This window comes from Dendropsophus ebraccatus, chromosome 9 (assembly GCF_027789765.1).
Source record: "Dendropsophus ebraccatus isolate aDenEbr1 chromosome 9, aDenEbr1.pat, whole genome shotgun sequence".
NCBI lineage: Eukaryota > Metazoa > Chordata > Amphibia > Anura > Hylidae > Dendropsophus > Dendropsophus ebraccatus.
Genome location: NC_091462.1, coordinates 54933833 through 54948663, shown reverse-complemented (window position 1 = coordinate 54948663; position 14831 = coordinate 54933833). Strand labels below are relative to the sequence as shown.

The 14831-nt window shown below is 43.2% G+C and overlaps 1 protein-coding gene across 4 annotated transcripts in view; it reads left to right on the top strand.

The window, feature by feature from the left end:
• Positions 1-1668: 1668 nt before the first annotated feature.
• RAPH1 (Ras association (RalGDS/AF-6) and pleckstrin homology domains 1) overlaps positions 1669-14831 on the top strand; it is a 118299-nt gene continuing 105136 nt past the window's right edge. The window contains exon 1 of one of the 4 annotated variants that reach the window (XM_069983408.1): positions 1669-2124. The gene's annotated coding sequence lies outside the window, so the exon portion shown is untranslated. The remainder of the gene's footprint in view (positions 2125-14831) is intronic. The other 3 variants (XM_069983405.1, XM_069983406.1, XM_069983407.1) reach the window with 3 other exon arrangements.

Sequence of the window (14831 nt, the reverse complement as noted above, 5' to 3'; positions counted from 1 at the left end):
CAATTTATATCTTCATAAATAATATATTTGGGATTCCGTCATACAGGATATGGTAAAATGAAAGACGCTATTACAAAGTACAACTATTCCTGTAACAAACAAGCCATTACATGGCCCTATAGATAGAAAACTGAAAGTGCTAGAGCTCTTAGAAGGGGGGGAAGAAGAAAAACGAAAGCGCAAAGATCAAAATTTGCGCGGTCCACTGGGTCATTTTGGGCCTGGTCCTCAAAGGGTTAAAAAAACAGCCTTTATTTACCGCAAAATGGCGGCCATCCACTCAATTTCAACATTTGGGTGAACATAGCCTATGTTTTTAATCCTTTCCTGGTTTGGGTTAAAAAATACTGACCAAAAACACTGTGACTGAACATAGCCTAAACCTGCATTCCCTAGTGATATGCTCAAAATAAGTCTTGTCACCTATTCCACTGTATTTAAAAAAGAATTGAAAGCAGTGGCATGTGTATTGTACCAGATCTGCTGCACATATTTTAGTGTGTGATTTGCGCCAAAATACATGCTGAAGAACTGTATGTGAAGACAGCCCAAGGCTCTCATCAGACACAAGTTTTGCATAAAAATGCCAAAAAACCATCAGTAGTTTTTACTGCATTTTGGTATTTGTTCTGGCCTTTTTTATTGTAGTGCATACTAGAATATGCATTTTTCTTTATTACAAGTCATGTGATTCAGGGTCGGCCTTAGACTTTATGTTACCCTGTGCAAAACGGTCCACTCTGAAATAATCCCCCCAGCCAGGAAAAAGCTCCTGTGGAAGAAACCTCAAGGAAACCATGGCTAGAGAGTTTCCCTTTCTTTTTGCATAGAAAGGCAATATTTATACTGTGAAACCTTGGATTACTAGCCTAATTCATTCTAGGAACATGTTTGTAATCCAAATCACTCCTATCACTCATCCATCCCAATGTGGCCCCCTTGCCCCTCCCCCTGGTTGCACATAGCCAAGACTGGCCATGTGGTGATTCTTCCATCCACTGATTCTAAGATTTCTATTGAAGAATTGGGGGACAAAACCACAGTTCCCCACCAAAGAAGGAAAACCACTACTACTGCATGAAAAAGATGCCAAACACTAAGCATATTACGAATTTGCTAAACTACCAAGGAGCAGAAAAATACAGAAAAACAGGATTTGAAGGTCCAGGTGAGACATATGTACAGATGTCACGTGTCATCTTCACCCCAATAATAATATATTTCAGGAGGCGAGAACTCACCTGTCTCGCGCTTCCATGTTTATATTCCCTGCAATTTTACAGTTACAGAGAGATTTAACAGGGCAGGACAGAGCAGCAGACCAATAATATTGTCACATATCCAAGTGGGAAGTAGCCTGAAGATAGTGGGGCCCATTGAAATAAATGGTACCCGCTGCCATATACATGATACACATTGGCATTTCTTGGCCGCATGCTGATGGATACCAGTGATAATTTGCCTAAAATCAAGTGTCAACTCAGAATTTTGTTCTCCGCAAAATGATTGTTTTTTTTTTTTTTCCTTTTTTGATGATTTCAAATTTCTGACAGAAATCTTTCAGCCAATAACCAAGAGGTGAGAAGAAGAAGAGGAAAGTGAGGAGATAATGGTGAGGAGGAGGATGAGCAGACAACCACTGGGAGAGGAATGGGAGGAGATGACAGAGGAGGGAACGACGGGGAAGACGGAGGCAGGAGAGGAAGCGACATTAGGGATAATGGAGCCAGGCACACCCAGCCAGGGAGGATCCCGTCAGGAAGGCGGCCACACACCGGGACCATAGCGCGCTGTAGGCGGAGGAGAGCCGCTTGTATACCGCTCACAGGCGCACACAGGCCGCGGCTCCGGGAGCACTGAGGACACGGGGAGGCAGGGGCAGCACTGCCCGCACACAGAGCCTGGATACAGCCGGCCGGGAGGGAGGAAGGGCCTTCCATCTCCACCTTCTCCTCCTCCTCCCATCCAGCTCCCCTCCCTCACCCCTCCTCCCCGGTGCCGCCGTCACTCTCAAGCCGGGAGCTGAGGGAAGCTTAGAGGCCGCCGGGTGTCCGCGCCGTGTCCGGGAGCCGCACTGGGAATACGTCAGGAGGAGACCGGGGCCGGGAACACACCGCTGCCGAGGTGAGAGCGGGGAGCGGGCCCGGGGAGACCCGCACCGTGACGGGGGCCTGCGAGGGATGTGCAGGGTGTGGGGAGGGGGCACATGGATGCTATAGCCGGGGATTGTACGGTCACCGCCACATGATGTCATTCATCCCCAGCGCCCATCTCACCGGGCTCTGCCGGCTATTATACCATCACTGGGCACAGATCACACATGTGCGGCTGCTGCCAGGGCTGGGACATGCCTGTATGTTACCTGCTGCCGGGGACGGATCCAGCTCTATACGGAGGGCTATGGCCACAACTTATGTATACACCTGAGGCACAGACCTAGAGATCAGGGCCATGCACAGTCCTATACCTCTGTATAGGGAGAGATCAGTGCTCTACCTCTGTATGGGGAGAGATCAGGGCCATGCACAGTGCTATACCTCTGTATGGGGAGAGATCAGGGCCATGCACAGTCCTATACCTCTGTATGGGGAGAGATCAGGGCCATGCACAGTCCTATACCTCTGTATGGTGAGAGATCAGGGCCATGCACAGTCCTATACCTCTGTATGGGGAGAGATCAGGGCCATGCACAGTCCTATACCTCTGTATGGGGAGAGATCAGGGCCATGCACAGTCCTATACCTCTGTATGGGGAGAGATCAGTGCTATACCTCTGTATGGGGAGAGATCAGGGCCATGCACAGTCCTATACCTCTGTATGGGGAGAGATCAGGGCCATGCACAGTCCTATACCTCTGTATGGGGAAAGATCAGTGCTATACCTCTGTATGGGGAGAGATCTATTGGAATCACTGTCCTATACCTCTGTATGGGGAGATCTCCTATTGGAATAATGGAAGTGATTGTGAGCGATCCTGTGATCGCATCTATGGCGAACATTGCCCCAATCATCCGGATACATGAAGATATTCCCAATAGAGAAATAATGTAACCAGAGCCGGACCGCTTCCAGTGCACTTACATATTGGCAGAGGGGGTCTAACTTTTTTGTGTTGTCTTCAATTAATGTCAAAATGACTATGAGAGTATACCCTTGTTTTGACCATAATCTGTAGTATTGAACATTTTAGGGATTTCCCATTGAAGATCCATGAAGGTTATCATTTGTGTTACTCTATTAGCTCAAATCTCTGTTATGCTTGTAGTAATAACCTACCCGTCTCAACTTATCCATAGCCGGTTACATATGCCGGTTCTTGGCTACCATATTATCTGTCTTTTGTCTATCTTCCCTGGGGAGTATGAGTTACAGGCTGGACTGCTGACACTCTCTCAGGGGAGTCTTGCAAATCAGTTTGAGTATTCCCACCATCCCTCCAGGGTATGCATGGAGAGCGGTTTGTGGGCCTATATATATAAATGACACTTACTGTCCCCTTAGGAAACAAACCAGCTCCAGATACATAGACCTGCCTTCTGTGATTCACAGTTTTTTTTATTGCAGCGCACTGCTTGTTGTAACATGTAAGATCTGAGTAAACCTTCATGTGTTCCAGGATTCTCAAGTCAGCCTTGCAAATCTTAGTTTTCCTTGTGACTACGGGACGTATATTAGAACTGTTAATTTCTCTTCCTGTAGTTGGTTTACAATGTGATGGGATAGTATCAGAGATGTCGCAATCCGTCCTGTTCCCAGACCACTGGAGGTCGGATGCCGGATCCTGCCGAGCTCGGAGACAGATGAGAAGCAACTGGTCTCTGGTCTTATCTTCTGGATTCAATCAATCCCCCCTGCTCCTCAATTATTCATAGTCTCTAGTGCGCTGTTTGGCTTGTGATGCCAGTGTTTTGTGCAATGGTGAAATGTTAAGTCAGGCTGTAGGTATAGCATTAATTTGGCTAATTTTCTGTATGTTTCCAAAATCCTTTTAACGAGCTGCAATAGGATATTAAGCATCTGAGTCTGTAATAATAAGTAAGGACTGGAGTACGGGTTTATGGGCCGGAAGGGTTTTCCAGTCACTCCACTGGTGAATTTGCCTATGTATTCAGTGATACATCCCACCACTTCAGTTTCATTGCATAACTTTGGCTTTCAGGAGTCTGGGAAAACTGAGTCACTATGCCTGTGGCAGCTCAATTGGCAGCCATGTTGGCCGATATCCCAGCTTACCCAGAAACCAGTATGTGAACAAAACCCAACTTATTTCTGTAAACTTGTGGAAACACTCTGGGCAAAACTGTTGCACCTTGTTACACCATATACAGAGCCTGGGGACTGTGATACTAAGACTAAGTACACCAATGAGAGATTCCTGGACTCGTGTCCCCCCCATAACACAGTGTGTTTTGGTGGAGTAATGGATAAACAGTGGAACCTAGTGAAACATTTATATACTTTCCATTTTACTTACTGGAAATTCATTGATTTTCTTTTTGGTTACAGTAAGGAGCATCCTGTGTGTAAACAGGAGTAGAGCTAAAGACGCTAATGTATATTAAGATGCTATATAAATGTCACCAAACTTAGCAATTTCCTAGAACAATATCAATATTGGGGTCAAGGTGGAACAATTATGGAACTGAACTGTGGAATTTTTCATCCGTTCCTTTTATTGCCGTGGAAGATGAGTCCTGCAAAGCGCGTTCTGGCTTTTCCCTGTTATGATTTTGTCTTGGACATTTGACTGAATCTTTGATGGACTTTCCTAACAGATCCTCTGACTATAATGGTTGCAATCTAGTTTGAGCAGTTGAAACAGTTCTGGTCCTGGAGCAGCAACTACATGTGCAAAAAGTGCTGCCTACGTACAGCAGCCAATATGGCTGCACAATTGTGCGAGAAAACTGGCATCACAGAGCACAATTGTGAAGCCGCTATATGTGGATTATGCTTCATCTCCATGCAGTAGCTGCTCCGTGAAACCCTGTGATAAATACATGGATTTTTGCAGCACTAGCAAAGTTTTATAGCACTTTAGCTATTGTAATCCAACATATGTTGAATGGCGGCACAGATATGATATTGCCTGTGAATATATCCTTCAGACACTATGTACAATTTGTCATTTAAGGTCAACAATTAAGATTTTACCTTTGACTTTAGTGTCTATTTAAGAAGTAGATGTAGTAGTATGTAAAAGTCTTATATGTAAAACTGCTTACTGCTGCAGTTTTTTTATGTCATGCCGGCGTCTGGACTGTATTGACAGAGTGCAGGCTGCCATAAACATCAGTCAGTGGTCTATGGGGCTAGTGATAAAGTGTCTGCAGGGCAACCACTGGGGATTTGAGATTGGTCATAAGTCTACAGTACAGAGCAGCCAAATGATTTGCTTCCTATATGGATCCTATATATATTTTTACTTTGAATGCGTAATCTGACAATTGACTTTCTTCTCTATATCCGTCAAACAGAACCCTATAAGATGATTCAAAGGGGGAAAAAAGTTCAATGTACCTTTTTATTCTTAGATTAGGTGGTAAAGTAACTGGTGCTCAATACTACAGGCCGAGTTGGGGCCTTTGGTAAGCGGTGTACGTTTTCTCATGGACATCATCCAGTATCTGTGTCATAAATGCATATTATGGACTGATCATACGTAGACACAATAGAGTAGGCAGTCAATGGCTGATGCTTCTTGCTGTGAATGGGTGAGCCCTTAATGCAGTGTGTAGAATTAGATTATGTCTCTATGAAAGCTTCCTATTGTCATAGTTTTTTATGACTTTGACTTAACACGATTATAGTATTTTCAGCTTAGTCTCAGTACGGAGGAGGCTGCCTCCTGAAGTAGTAATGGGCCCTTGTTTGGGCCTCCAGTTTGTACGTTGTGTTTTCTACAGAGAATGCTAATAAGTCCATCTTTTGTATGGCTACTTTATAGTACTTCCTGGCTGCCTGGTCTTTGATGTGTTTCTGTACAGGCTTTGTTCTCTTTATAGTATCTGAAATTCACAACTGATATAAATGGCAACATCCATCTTTTAACCCCGCAGATCTGTGACCCACTACAATTGTGGGTCACAGATCTGCCAGAACCAGACATTTCTTTGAACTTGAAAGACGTTTATCATGAGAATGGATCATATCTTGCAGACATATCTGGTGGTCATTTTCTTAAATTACTTGTATTGTGATTGTCCTGAATTTAATCTGTTTCCTCATAAATATTCATAAGAGTTGGTGCACTTGTTCGGGCCATGGGAGCTGTTTTATAGATGTATTTGTGGGTAGGCATTTGGCTGATCTTCACTGATCTTGTTTGTCTGCCGACATGTATGTGTTTATGGTTAGCTTTATTGAGGAGTCTCTTAGCAGTTCTGAGCTGTATAGAGGAGGGGAAGAGCAGTGCAAAAATACTTCATTGATGGTAATACAGGTTACAGGTCAGGAAACCTAGTTTTTGGAGGCTGTCTTCTCCACAGACTCTGTTGCCCTGGCATCGGGTCTCTGCTGTGTACTAGTTCCTGGGGCTAGGGTTGCATTAAGACCCTACCTGACTGAAGCGGCACACCACTTTGCTAACCCCAGCACTAAGAAGTAGAGGGCACTAGAGACTAGACGCAGGGGTAATGGGGGAGCAAAATAAATAATTAGTCTTTTTTTCTTTCATTTTACAGCCTGGGTGCATTTATTAGACCCCAAAAAATCTTTTTACTGGATAACCCCATTTAATTTTAATGTCCTGGTGCCATGAATGCAAGTGCCTAGGAGGTGGTCCCTTCTTGTTAGATGCCCAGACCTTTTTGCTCCAGTCACTTTCCTGGCCCTCCTCTCAGCTGTAGGTGACAGCTATTATATGGTTCAAACAAATGGAGAATTTAACAGCATCCACAGGAGTACCAATTTTCAAGGCTTTAGTCCATGTCCAGATACAGAAAAATGCTACGTTTCAACCAGAACTGGTCTTTGTCAAGCTCTAGGGTTCAAGCACAAAATTTCTAGAGCTGCCACACAGTCAAGAGGAAGGGTTAGAGATCTCTGGGCACTTAATATGAAAGGTTCACCTCCTCAGCACTTGGTATTTTGGTGCCGCAGACATTAGAGGTAGGGTTTCTCATTCATATTAACTTTATGACCATTAGCGGAGTGTATACAGCGCTGCCTGCAGGTTCAAGTTGTAATAGTATTTATAATTGTTATTAGCACATTAGATCCCACCAACCTGTTGTTCTCCTTATTAGTGTATGCTTAGTATGGTTAAACACATCTCCTATAGGTTGTAGCGGCAATGGTCACAGAAATCCAACTTGAGGTTGACCTTTTTTTTTTTTTTTCCTCCCAGAACAGATGCTTAGCTAGGTTTGCTTGTTTTGGTAGATGATACATCTGTAGTAGATCCTAATGTCTTGTTGGGATCTGGCAATAAAAAAGTAGAGGTCTGTGGGCCTGTTAAAAAAAAAAAAAAAGTCTAAAAACCTGTCATGAATAAAATGACCTACATTTAGATCCTTGACCATGTGGCTGTGTCAGTACAGAAGCAAGAAGATTTGAACCAGTCCGGAGCTCCCGGCATCATAATGATAAATGATGCCTGGATTTCCTGATGCTGGCCCACAGCTTCATGCTCCGTAGCATCTGTGATATAAGGAGCATCTGAATGCCCCCTAGAGCTTACAATCTAAGGGCCCTATTCCACCGGACGATTATCGTCCAGATTATCATTAAATCGTTCGAATCTAAACAATAATTGTTCGGTTGAAATGCAGTTAACGATTAACGGCCGAACGAGAAATCGTTGATCGCTTTATAAGACCTGGACCTATTTTTATCGTTGCTCATTCGCAAAATATTTGCAAATCTTTTGCATTGAATAAGACATTGTTCGGTCATTCGCAATAGATACATACGCAATAGCGAATAAATAACGAAGAAAAACCTATCGCAATTACAATCATAAGTAAACGATTATCGTTCCATGGAAATGAATGAACGTTTTCAGGTCTTTCGCAATAGCGGTCGTTTGAGATTGTTAACGATTATGCAAACGATAATCGTCCGGTGGAATAGGGCCCTAAATGAACAGTTATCACCCTACAATGCTACAAGTAACTTACAAGAAGTTACACACAATACTTATTTTATTTCTATGTAAAATATTCCTTTCTTATAAATATAAATTTTTTTATAAACATTGCTTAAACACATATGTGAAGTAATATTTAGGTTGGCCTTTTAATTCCTTAAAATGTTAGCGGAGAAGTCTGTTAGCATTTGCTCAGTTTCACAGCGGTAATTGGCAGATCACATAAAGCTGTGATATTGCGATGTGTTTCTATGACGGCCACTAATTTGCGCTTATTTCCACTTGAACACTTTTCAGTGAGAATTTCTTGAGGACAGCCAGAGAGGTGGTGCAGACAGTGGAAAAAAAGGCAAATCATATGTTTATTGAAAATTAACAACTCATTACATTACCTTTTGGCCAGGCAGCACTAGTGAAATTAAATTCTCAGTGGGAGAGTCAGCGGGTCTATCTGTGACCAGTTTGCATGGCAGCCAAATTGTGAAATCATTCTCTCCTGGATGAGTCTGTTTTCATTTTATTCTTTGGATGAGTAGATTTTGGAATTTGTCTGAATTCATGCATTTCACACGTCTGATGTCATGTACGCTCAAGGGTAATTATACCTAAAAGTGAATGTAGCGGATGAGTACTGCAAATATTGGGTCATGTATACTAAAACTTTAGAACTTCTCTACTACTCCTAAATGTGCGCTGTCATTTTAAACATCCTTTTATTTGATATCTTATGTGATTCCTAACATATTTGCAATTCACTTTATTTACCAAAAAGCGCATAAAAATATTAAAGGGGTTATCCAGCGCTACAAAAACATGGCCACTTTTTGCCCTACTTTTGTCTCCAGGTCAGGTGGGGTTTGCAGTTAACCCCACCAAACCTGGAGACAAGAGTGGTGCAAAAGTGGCCATGTTTTTGTAGAACTGGATAACCTCTTTAAAAAAAAACAAAAAAACAAAAACAAACACCTCAAGTCTTCACAGGAAGTGGGGGTATGCTGTTCTCAACTAACATAAAACTAACAATTAAAGGACAACTCCCACAAAATTTTTTTTTTGCTCATTTAACACACATTACAAAGTTATATAACTTTGTAATGTGGTTAAATACCCGGCCTGGCCCCCTTCCCCCACTTTCGGACCCCCGACCCCCCACCCCGGAAGTTAAGGAATGTATACATTACCTATTACGATCGTCACGGTCCTCTTCTCCGGGGCGGCATCTGGTGACGACGACGTCAGAGCCGAGGGGCGGTCCGGGTCTTCTTCCTCCTCGGCGTCTTCATGCAAAGTGAATGGGGATGAAAAGGCTGCTGGTGCACATGCGCACCAGCAGCCTTTTCATTGGCTGGAGCGCATCACATGGCTTCCAGCTTGCTCAGCCCTGATTGGCTGAGCTTGCTGGAAGCCATGTGATGCGCTCCAGCCAATGAAAAGGCTGCCGGTGAGCAAGCGCACTGGCAGCCTTTTCCATCCCCTGGACCCGGAAGTTGGAGACATCGCTGGATGGCGGACGGCGGCGACGGAGAGGCGGACGGCGGGCGAATCGAGTGGCGATCGTCACCGGAGAGATGGTGAGTATGGTGTCTGTGTGTGTCTGTGTTTTTTTTTTTTTTGGGGTCCCGCGGGAGTTGTCCTTTAAGCTTTTAGTGCTCGTCAAGTTAACTATTTTGGGAAATACTTTCATTTAGCAAACTTCACTCCTTCTATTAATATGATATGCCTACTCTTTTCCTCTTATTGTTTGTGGCTTGTTGTCTAGGTTACCGACCACCTGCTGTACAAGCAGCCAGACTGATATAGACAGATATACCTGAGATGTACACAGATACTATATATATCCTTTATCTGTACACACTAGCCAGACGACTGCTTTTAGAGCCGAGTTGTGATCGGTAACCTAGACAACAAGCCATCAACAATGGAAGGAATAGATCGGCATATCAGAAGGAAGAGGCAAGTTTGCTAAAGAATGTATTTCCAAATTTTTTTAACTTGACGAGCCCTACAAGTATAACTATATTAGTTGACATGGGAATTTCCCTTTAACATCTGCTATGTGCAGGAGGGAAGAGAGCCCCTTAAAGCCTGCAAGTTGAGCCAGTCTGCCTTCTGACGATGATCCACAAGGTAAATTAAGGCTTCCCTCTCATTTCATCACCACACATAGCATTGCACCTACTGCTGTATGTCCAAAGTGCTGCAGTTTCATCACCCCAGTCCGGCCTCCCTCTTTTTTTTTTATTTTTTTTTTTTAGGGTGCCTTCACACCATATCACTGCTTATTTCTCGCACAGCACTCTCATCAAACTCGCATGAAAGTAGCTGCGTTTTTTGTGGTGTTGAAGTCGCCTGTGAAAATCATATGAAAATCAAAACTTGCATGTAAAAATCGCACCAAATACGCAGTGAAAATACACATACATTGGCTTGATAGCAATCGGTATCACTGTGGATTTATGTGCGAGAAACTCGCAGCGATAAATACACAGCGATACAGTACGTGTGAAGGCGCCCTAAAAAGCAGAGGCATGGGGGAAAGTAGCAAAGAGTATTACCTTGCCTCTCCCTGTGCCTCTTCAGTCCCAGATCGCCGCTCTGGAATCCCTCTTGGGGTCCGCTGCACATACCATGACCGCCGCTCAGCCAGTGTCGCTACTCCAGTCACTCATTGATTGAGCGACCTGTGCATCAGCCGAAACAGGGGGGGATGCCTTCCGGCAGGACCACTAATCGCGGGCAGTAGTCGGCTGAGGCTGGACTTCTCCTTTAGGCCTTATTCACACTTCAGTAATTTTTATCTATTTTTAGGGACCAGGAAATATGGAATCTTTTACAACCCATTATTTTTAATGGTGCAATTCATACATCCAGTTAATTTGCGGATTCGCAATCCGCGACGAAAAAAAAATAGGACATGTATTACGGTCTGTAATTCTGGAACAGACACCCCAATAGAAGTCTATGCAGAGTGCAAAATTTGCGGAGAGTACATTGCAATCCGCATCCTGGTAAAATCGGATGCTTACTTATATGTTAATGTACTGGTACGCGCAGCATTAACTGTAATAGGTTGAACGTAGTCAGGTGTTTATTATGTTCAAATCATTTTCAGCACATACATTTTGTGGGAATCAAGAGTGTAGCAACCGCTTTCAAAATGGGGTGCAGACGTATATGTGACACAGAACGGCAAAACTTGATGTGAATAAGCCCTGATTGCCTTGGATGACTGCCATGATCTGTGGACTAGTCTTGGCCGTCATCACTGGGATGCCGATCTGTCTTTTGCTATGAACAACTGCGCAACACCCGTATATCCAACAATAATTGAAAAATCCAAAATCTACAGCAGATCACCTTTTAGATAGATATGTGCCTGTTTGCCACCTGTCTCATTGTTTTGTGCCAATGGCTGGCAGTAAATGGTCAAAACTGGTCTTTTTAGCAGTCTTAAAATTGTGTTGCCAGCTTGAGTCAGTGGCTGCTATATACAGGTCCATACAATCTTATATGTTGTTCATACGGGGATGCATATGTCATCAAGCTTGTCTATATGCATTAGCATTTTCCTTTGGTATATCTTATGGATATGTCAAAGACCATTACCTCTACTACTTATTAGAGCACACATATTATAAGTGCTCCATTGAATAAATAAGAAGTGAATAGACCTCTTGTTTAAGATGATATTGCTGTATGCCTTGTTAGGGTGTCTCTGTGAAGTCACAAGCCAGCAGTTAAAAGCTGGCATGTGGCCGTGTCATTAGCCAGTAATACAGTGATGCCCTTCACCCAGTCTTACAGCTGCTGTTCCCTGTGATCTGACATCCAGGGCATAGGGCAGCTGCAGCTGAGTGAGATAAGGTGTGGCAGGAATGCTCTTTCTTTTTCCTTATCTTTACTCTGCTGGATTTCCACACTTTTCACTGCATGGGATTTAGATATTTGTGCATGTGAAAAGAAAAAGTACAAACCTAATATCCTCCCGGACGTGGAAAGTGTGCACTGCTCAGTGTGACGTAGTTTTACCTTCTCCTTTTACATCTGGTAATCTTTTGTATTAATTTGAGAAACTTGCGTACTGTGTCTTTTTGGGAGTAATTTGGTCCTTTTTTTTTCTATGTAACCTATCTATGTCACCCTCGTAGGACAACATGTTTTCTTGCAACAGCCCCCAAGTTAAGGTCTTCGGTGTGCAGCTATTTGTAAGGTCCCGATTTTAGTTTTATGCCATAAGAAGATGCCTCTCTTTGACATTATTCTCACAGGGAAGTCCATAGAGGAGATCCTTCAATTGGGACCCCCTTTGTCAAAAGTAAAGAACCAATGGGATCCAAAGAACTTATTCGTTTTGGTTAGACCCATTTTTGTGGGATTCTGTCCTTTTTATTTTGCGCATGAACAGTATAATATTGGAATATATGATTGTAGTAGTCTTTCTATTTATTGCTCTACACATAGAGCCCTAATATGGCTCTGTTTTGTATTCCACATAAAAAAAAAAAAACTGTGGGGGATATTTACTAACAAATCTAAAAACACGATTTTGTCAAAGATGTTTTGGCATAATTTCCAATCTAATGTGTTTAGTCAAATGTATGTAAATTGTCTAATAGCATAGTAAATGTGTCTTAAAAATAATGGTCTTTTAATTAGTCAAATAAATTCACCTGGTTCGGAGCGGACGTAGCGATGCGCCAATATATGCGACTTTTTTAAAAATTGACAGTTAATAAATTTAGCTAAAAAAGAATTCTGGCACACTTTCGATCTAATTATCAAGAAAAAATCTAATTAAAAAAGTCGCATCTAATTTGTATAGTCTTGTCTAAAAAAGCTTCATAAATTCATATTAGATTTATTTTGAGCAAAAACTAGATATATTAGACTAAAAACAGGCGCAATTAGTTTGATAAATGTCCCCCAGTGTTTTTCTAAAGTAGTCACATACTGTACCTGTCCACAAGTTGTCTGGTATTAGGGGATAAAAAAAGATTTACTTTCCTCCAAAAAGACTACACCTGTCCTTGTGTATGGTATTACAACTCCATTCCCCTCAGTTAAACTGAGCTGCAATACCACATACAAACTAAAGACAAGAGTGGCGCTATTTCAATAAAAAAGAAACAATTTAAAAAAAAAAATCCTGAATAACCCCCCTTTTAGGGTGCGTTCACATCTACAGGATCTGCAGCAGATTTGAAGTTGCAGATTCAGAGTAGCTTCACACGTACCGACTCGCAGCGTTAATAATGCTGCAAGTCCGCTAGGTCCTGGCAGATCACTTTCACTACATACACGCAGCGGTCTGAACAACTGCTGCGTGTATGTAATTCTGGAGGCTGGCGGGATTGGAGGCTGGCGGGATTCCGCGGCGGAGAATGCTGTGTGAACGGAGCCTTACAGCTAAGCTTAAGGAATAGAGCTGGACTGCAATACCACACAAACATACTTGGCCCTGTTTCTTTGAAGAAAGCAGCCATGTTGTCTTATCCTAGACAAACCCTTTAATAAGGGTGCCATAGGTGTATGATACAGTGCTTTTACTTCTCTAGGATTCTCACTGAAAAAAAGATTGTGTGAGGACAGTGAGTAGAGGCTCTACAGCTCCACACTAAACAGCAGTACAAGCTCCATGCCTGCCACTGTGCATAAGCCCTGAGAGCCAAAAATAACATTTCAGTAGGTATAGTTATCAGCAGGGATTGTTACTTGTCCTGAATATAAATGTCTAGTTATGACGCTTCAGAGGAAAAGTCTGATGTGTGCTACATCTTCTGCTCCAGTGCTGCCATACCTCTCATCAGAATGCATTGCTGCATCGCCTTTCCATCGTCTTTGCCCTTTTCCGTGTCACTGCAGTTTTTTGTTTGTTTTGTCTTCCTTTCCTTCCCCATGTGCCGTTTTGATGAAAGAAGAATTTCAGTGTGTGATGCTTCTACCAGTCGAAGGTTGTTGGCAGGAGTGTCAAACTTCACAGATTTACCGCAGTGTTGAGAATCTCATAGAGTCATGTTTTATTTAGCAAAAACAGTGTTTCTCATAAACCGCTCATAGCCCCCTCCCCAATGTCAAGTGCTGGATTGGAGGATTGGAGATGAATCTAACCTGCTGATATGTCCCTACTGCACAGGAGACACCAAGGAGGAACGTATGTCGTTCTGGTGCAGTTAGTCCTGTTCCCCTTAGTCCGGTAAGACCATTCGAATTGCTAGGTCACCCGTTAGGAGCACTGCCCGCCCCCCATAGCGCTAATTTGGGGGTGGGCAGTGGTCCTAATGGTCTTACCGGACTCTGGAACAAACTACTAACTGCATCGGAACTGCAACTCCTTTGCAATAGATTTGTCTAACCTGCTTTTTGTTCCCCTTTATATATATATTTGGAGGTTGCACATATGTAATTCCCCAAAGTAATATTATTGGAATCCTGACAACTAGGGATGGTCCGAACCGAGTTCGGTTCGGGTTCGTATGAACCAGAACCCTCAGTAATGATTCCCGCTGTCTGCCTGCTCCGCGGAGCGGGCGGATCCAGCGGGAGGACCGCCTGGAAAACTGGGATACAGCCATAGCCATAGGCTGTATTCCAGTTTTCAGGGCGTTACTCCCACTGGATCCGCCCGCTCCGTGGACAGACAGCGGGAATCTGCTGCCGAGCGTTCGGGTTCATACGAACCCGAACCTCGGCAGGTTCGGACCATCCCTACTGACAACCCAATAATAGGGCTGTATCACTGGA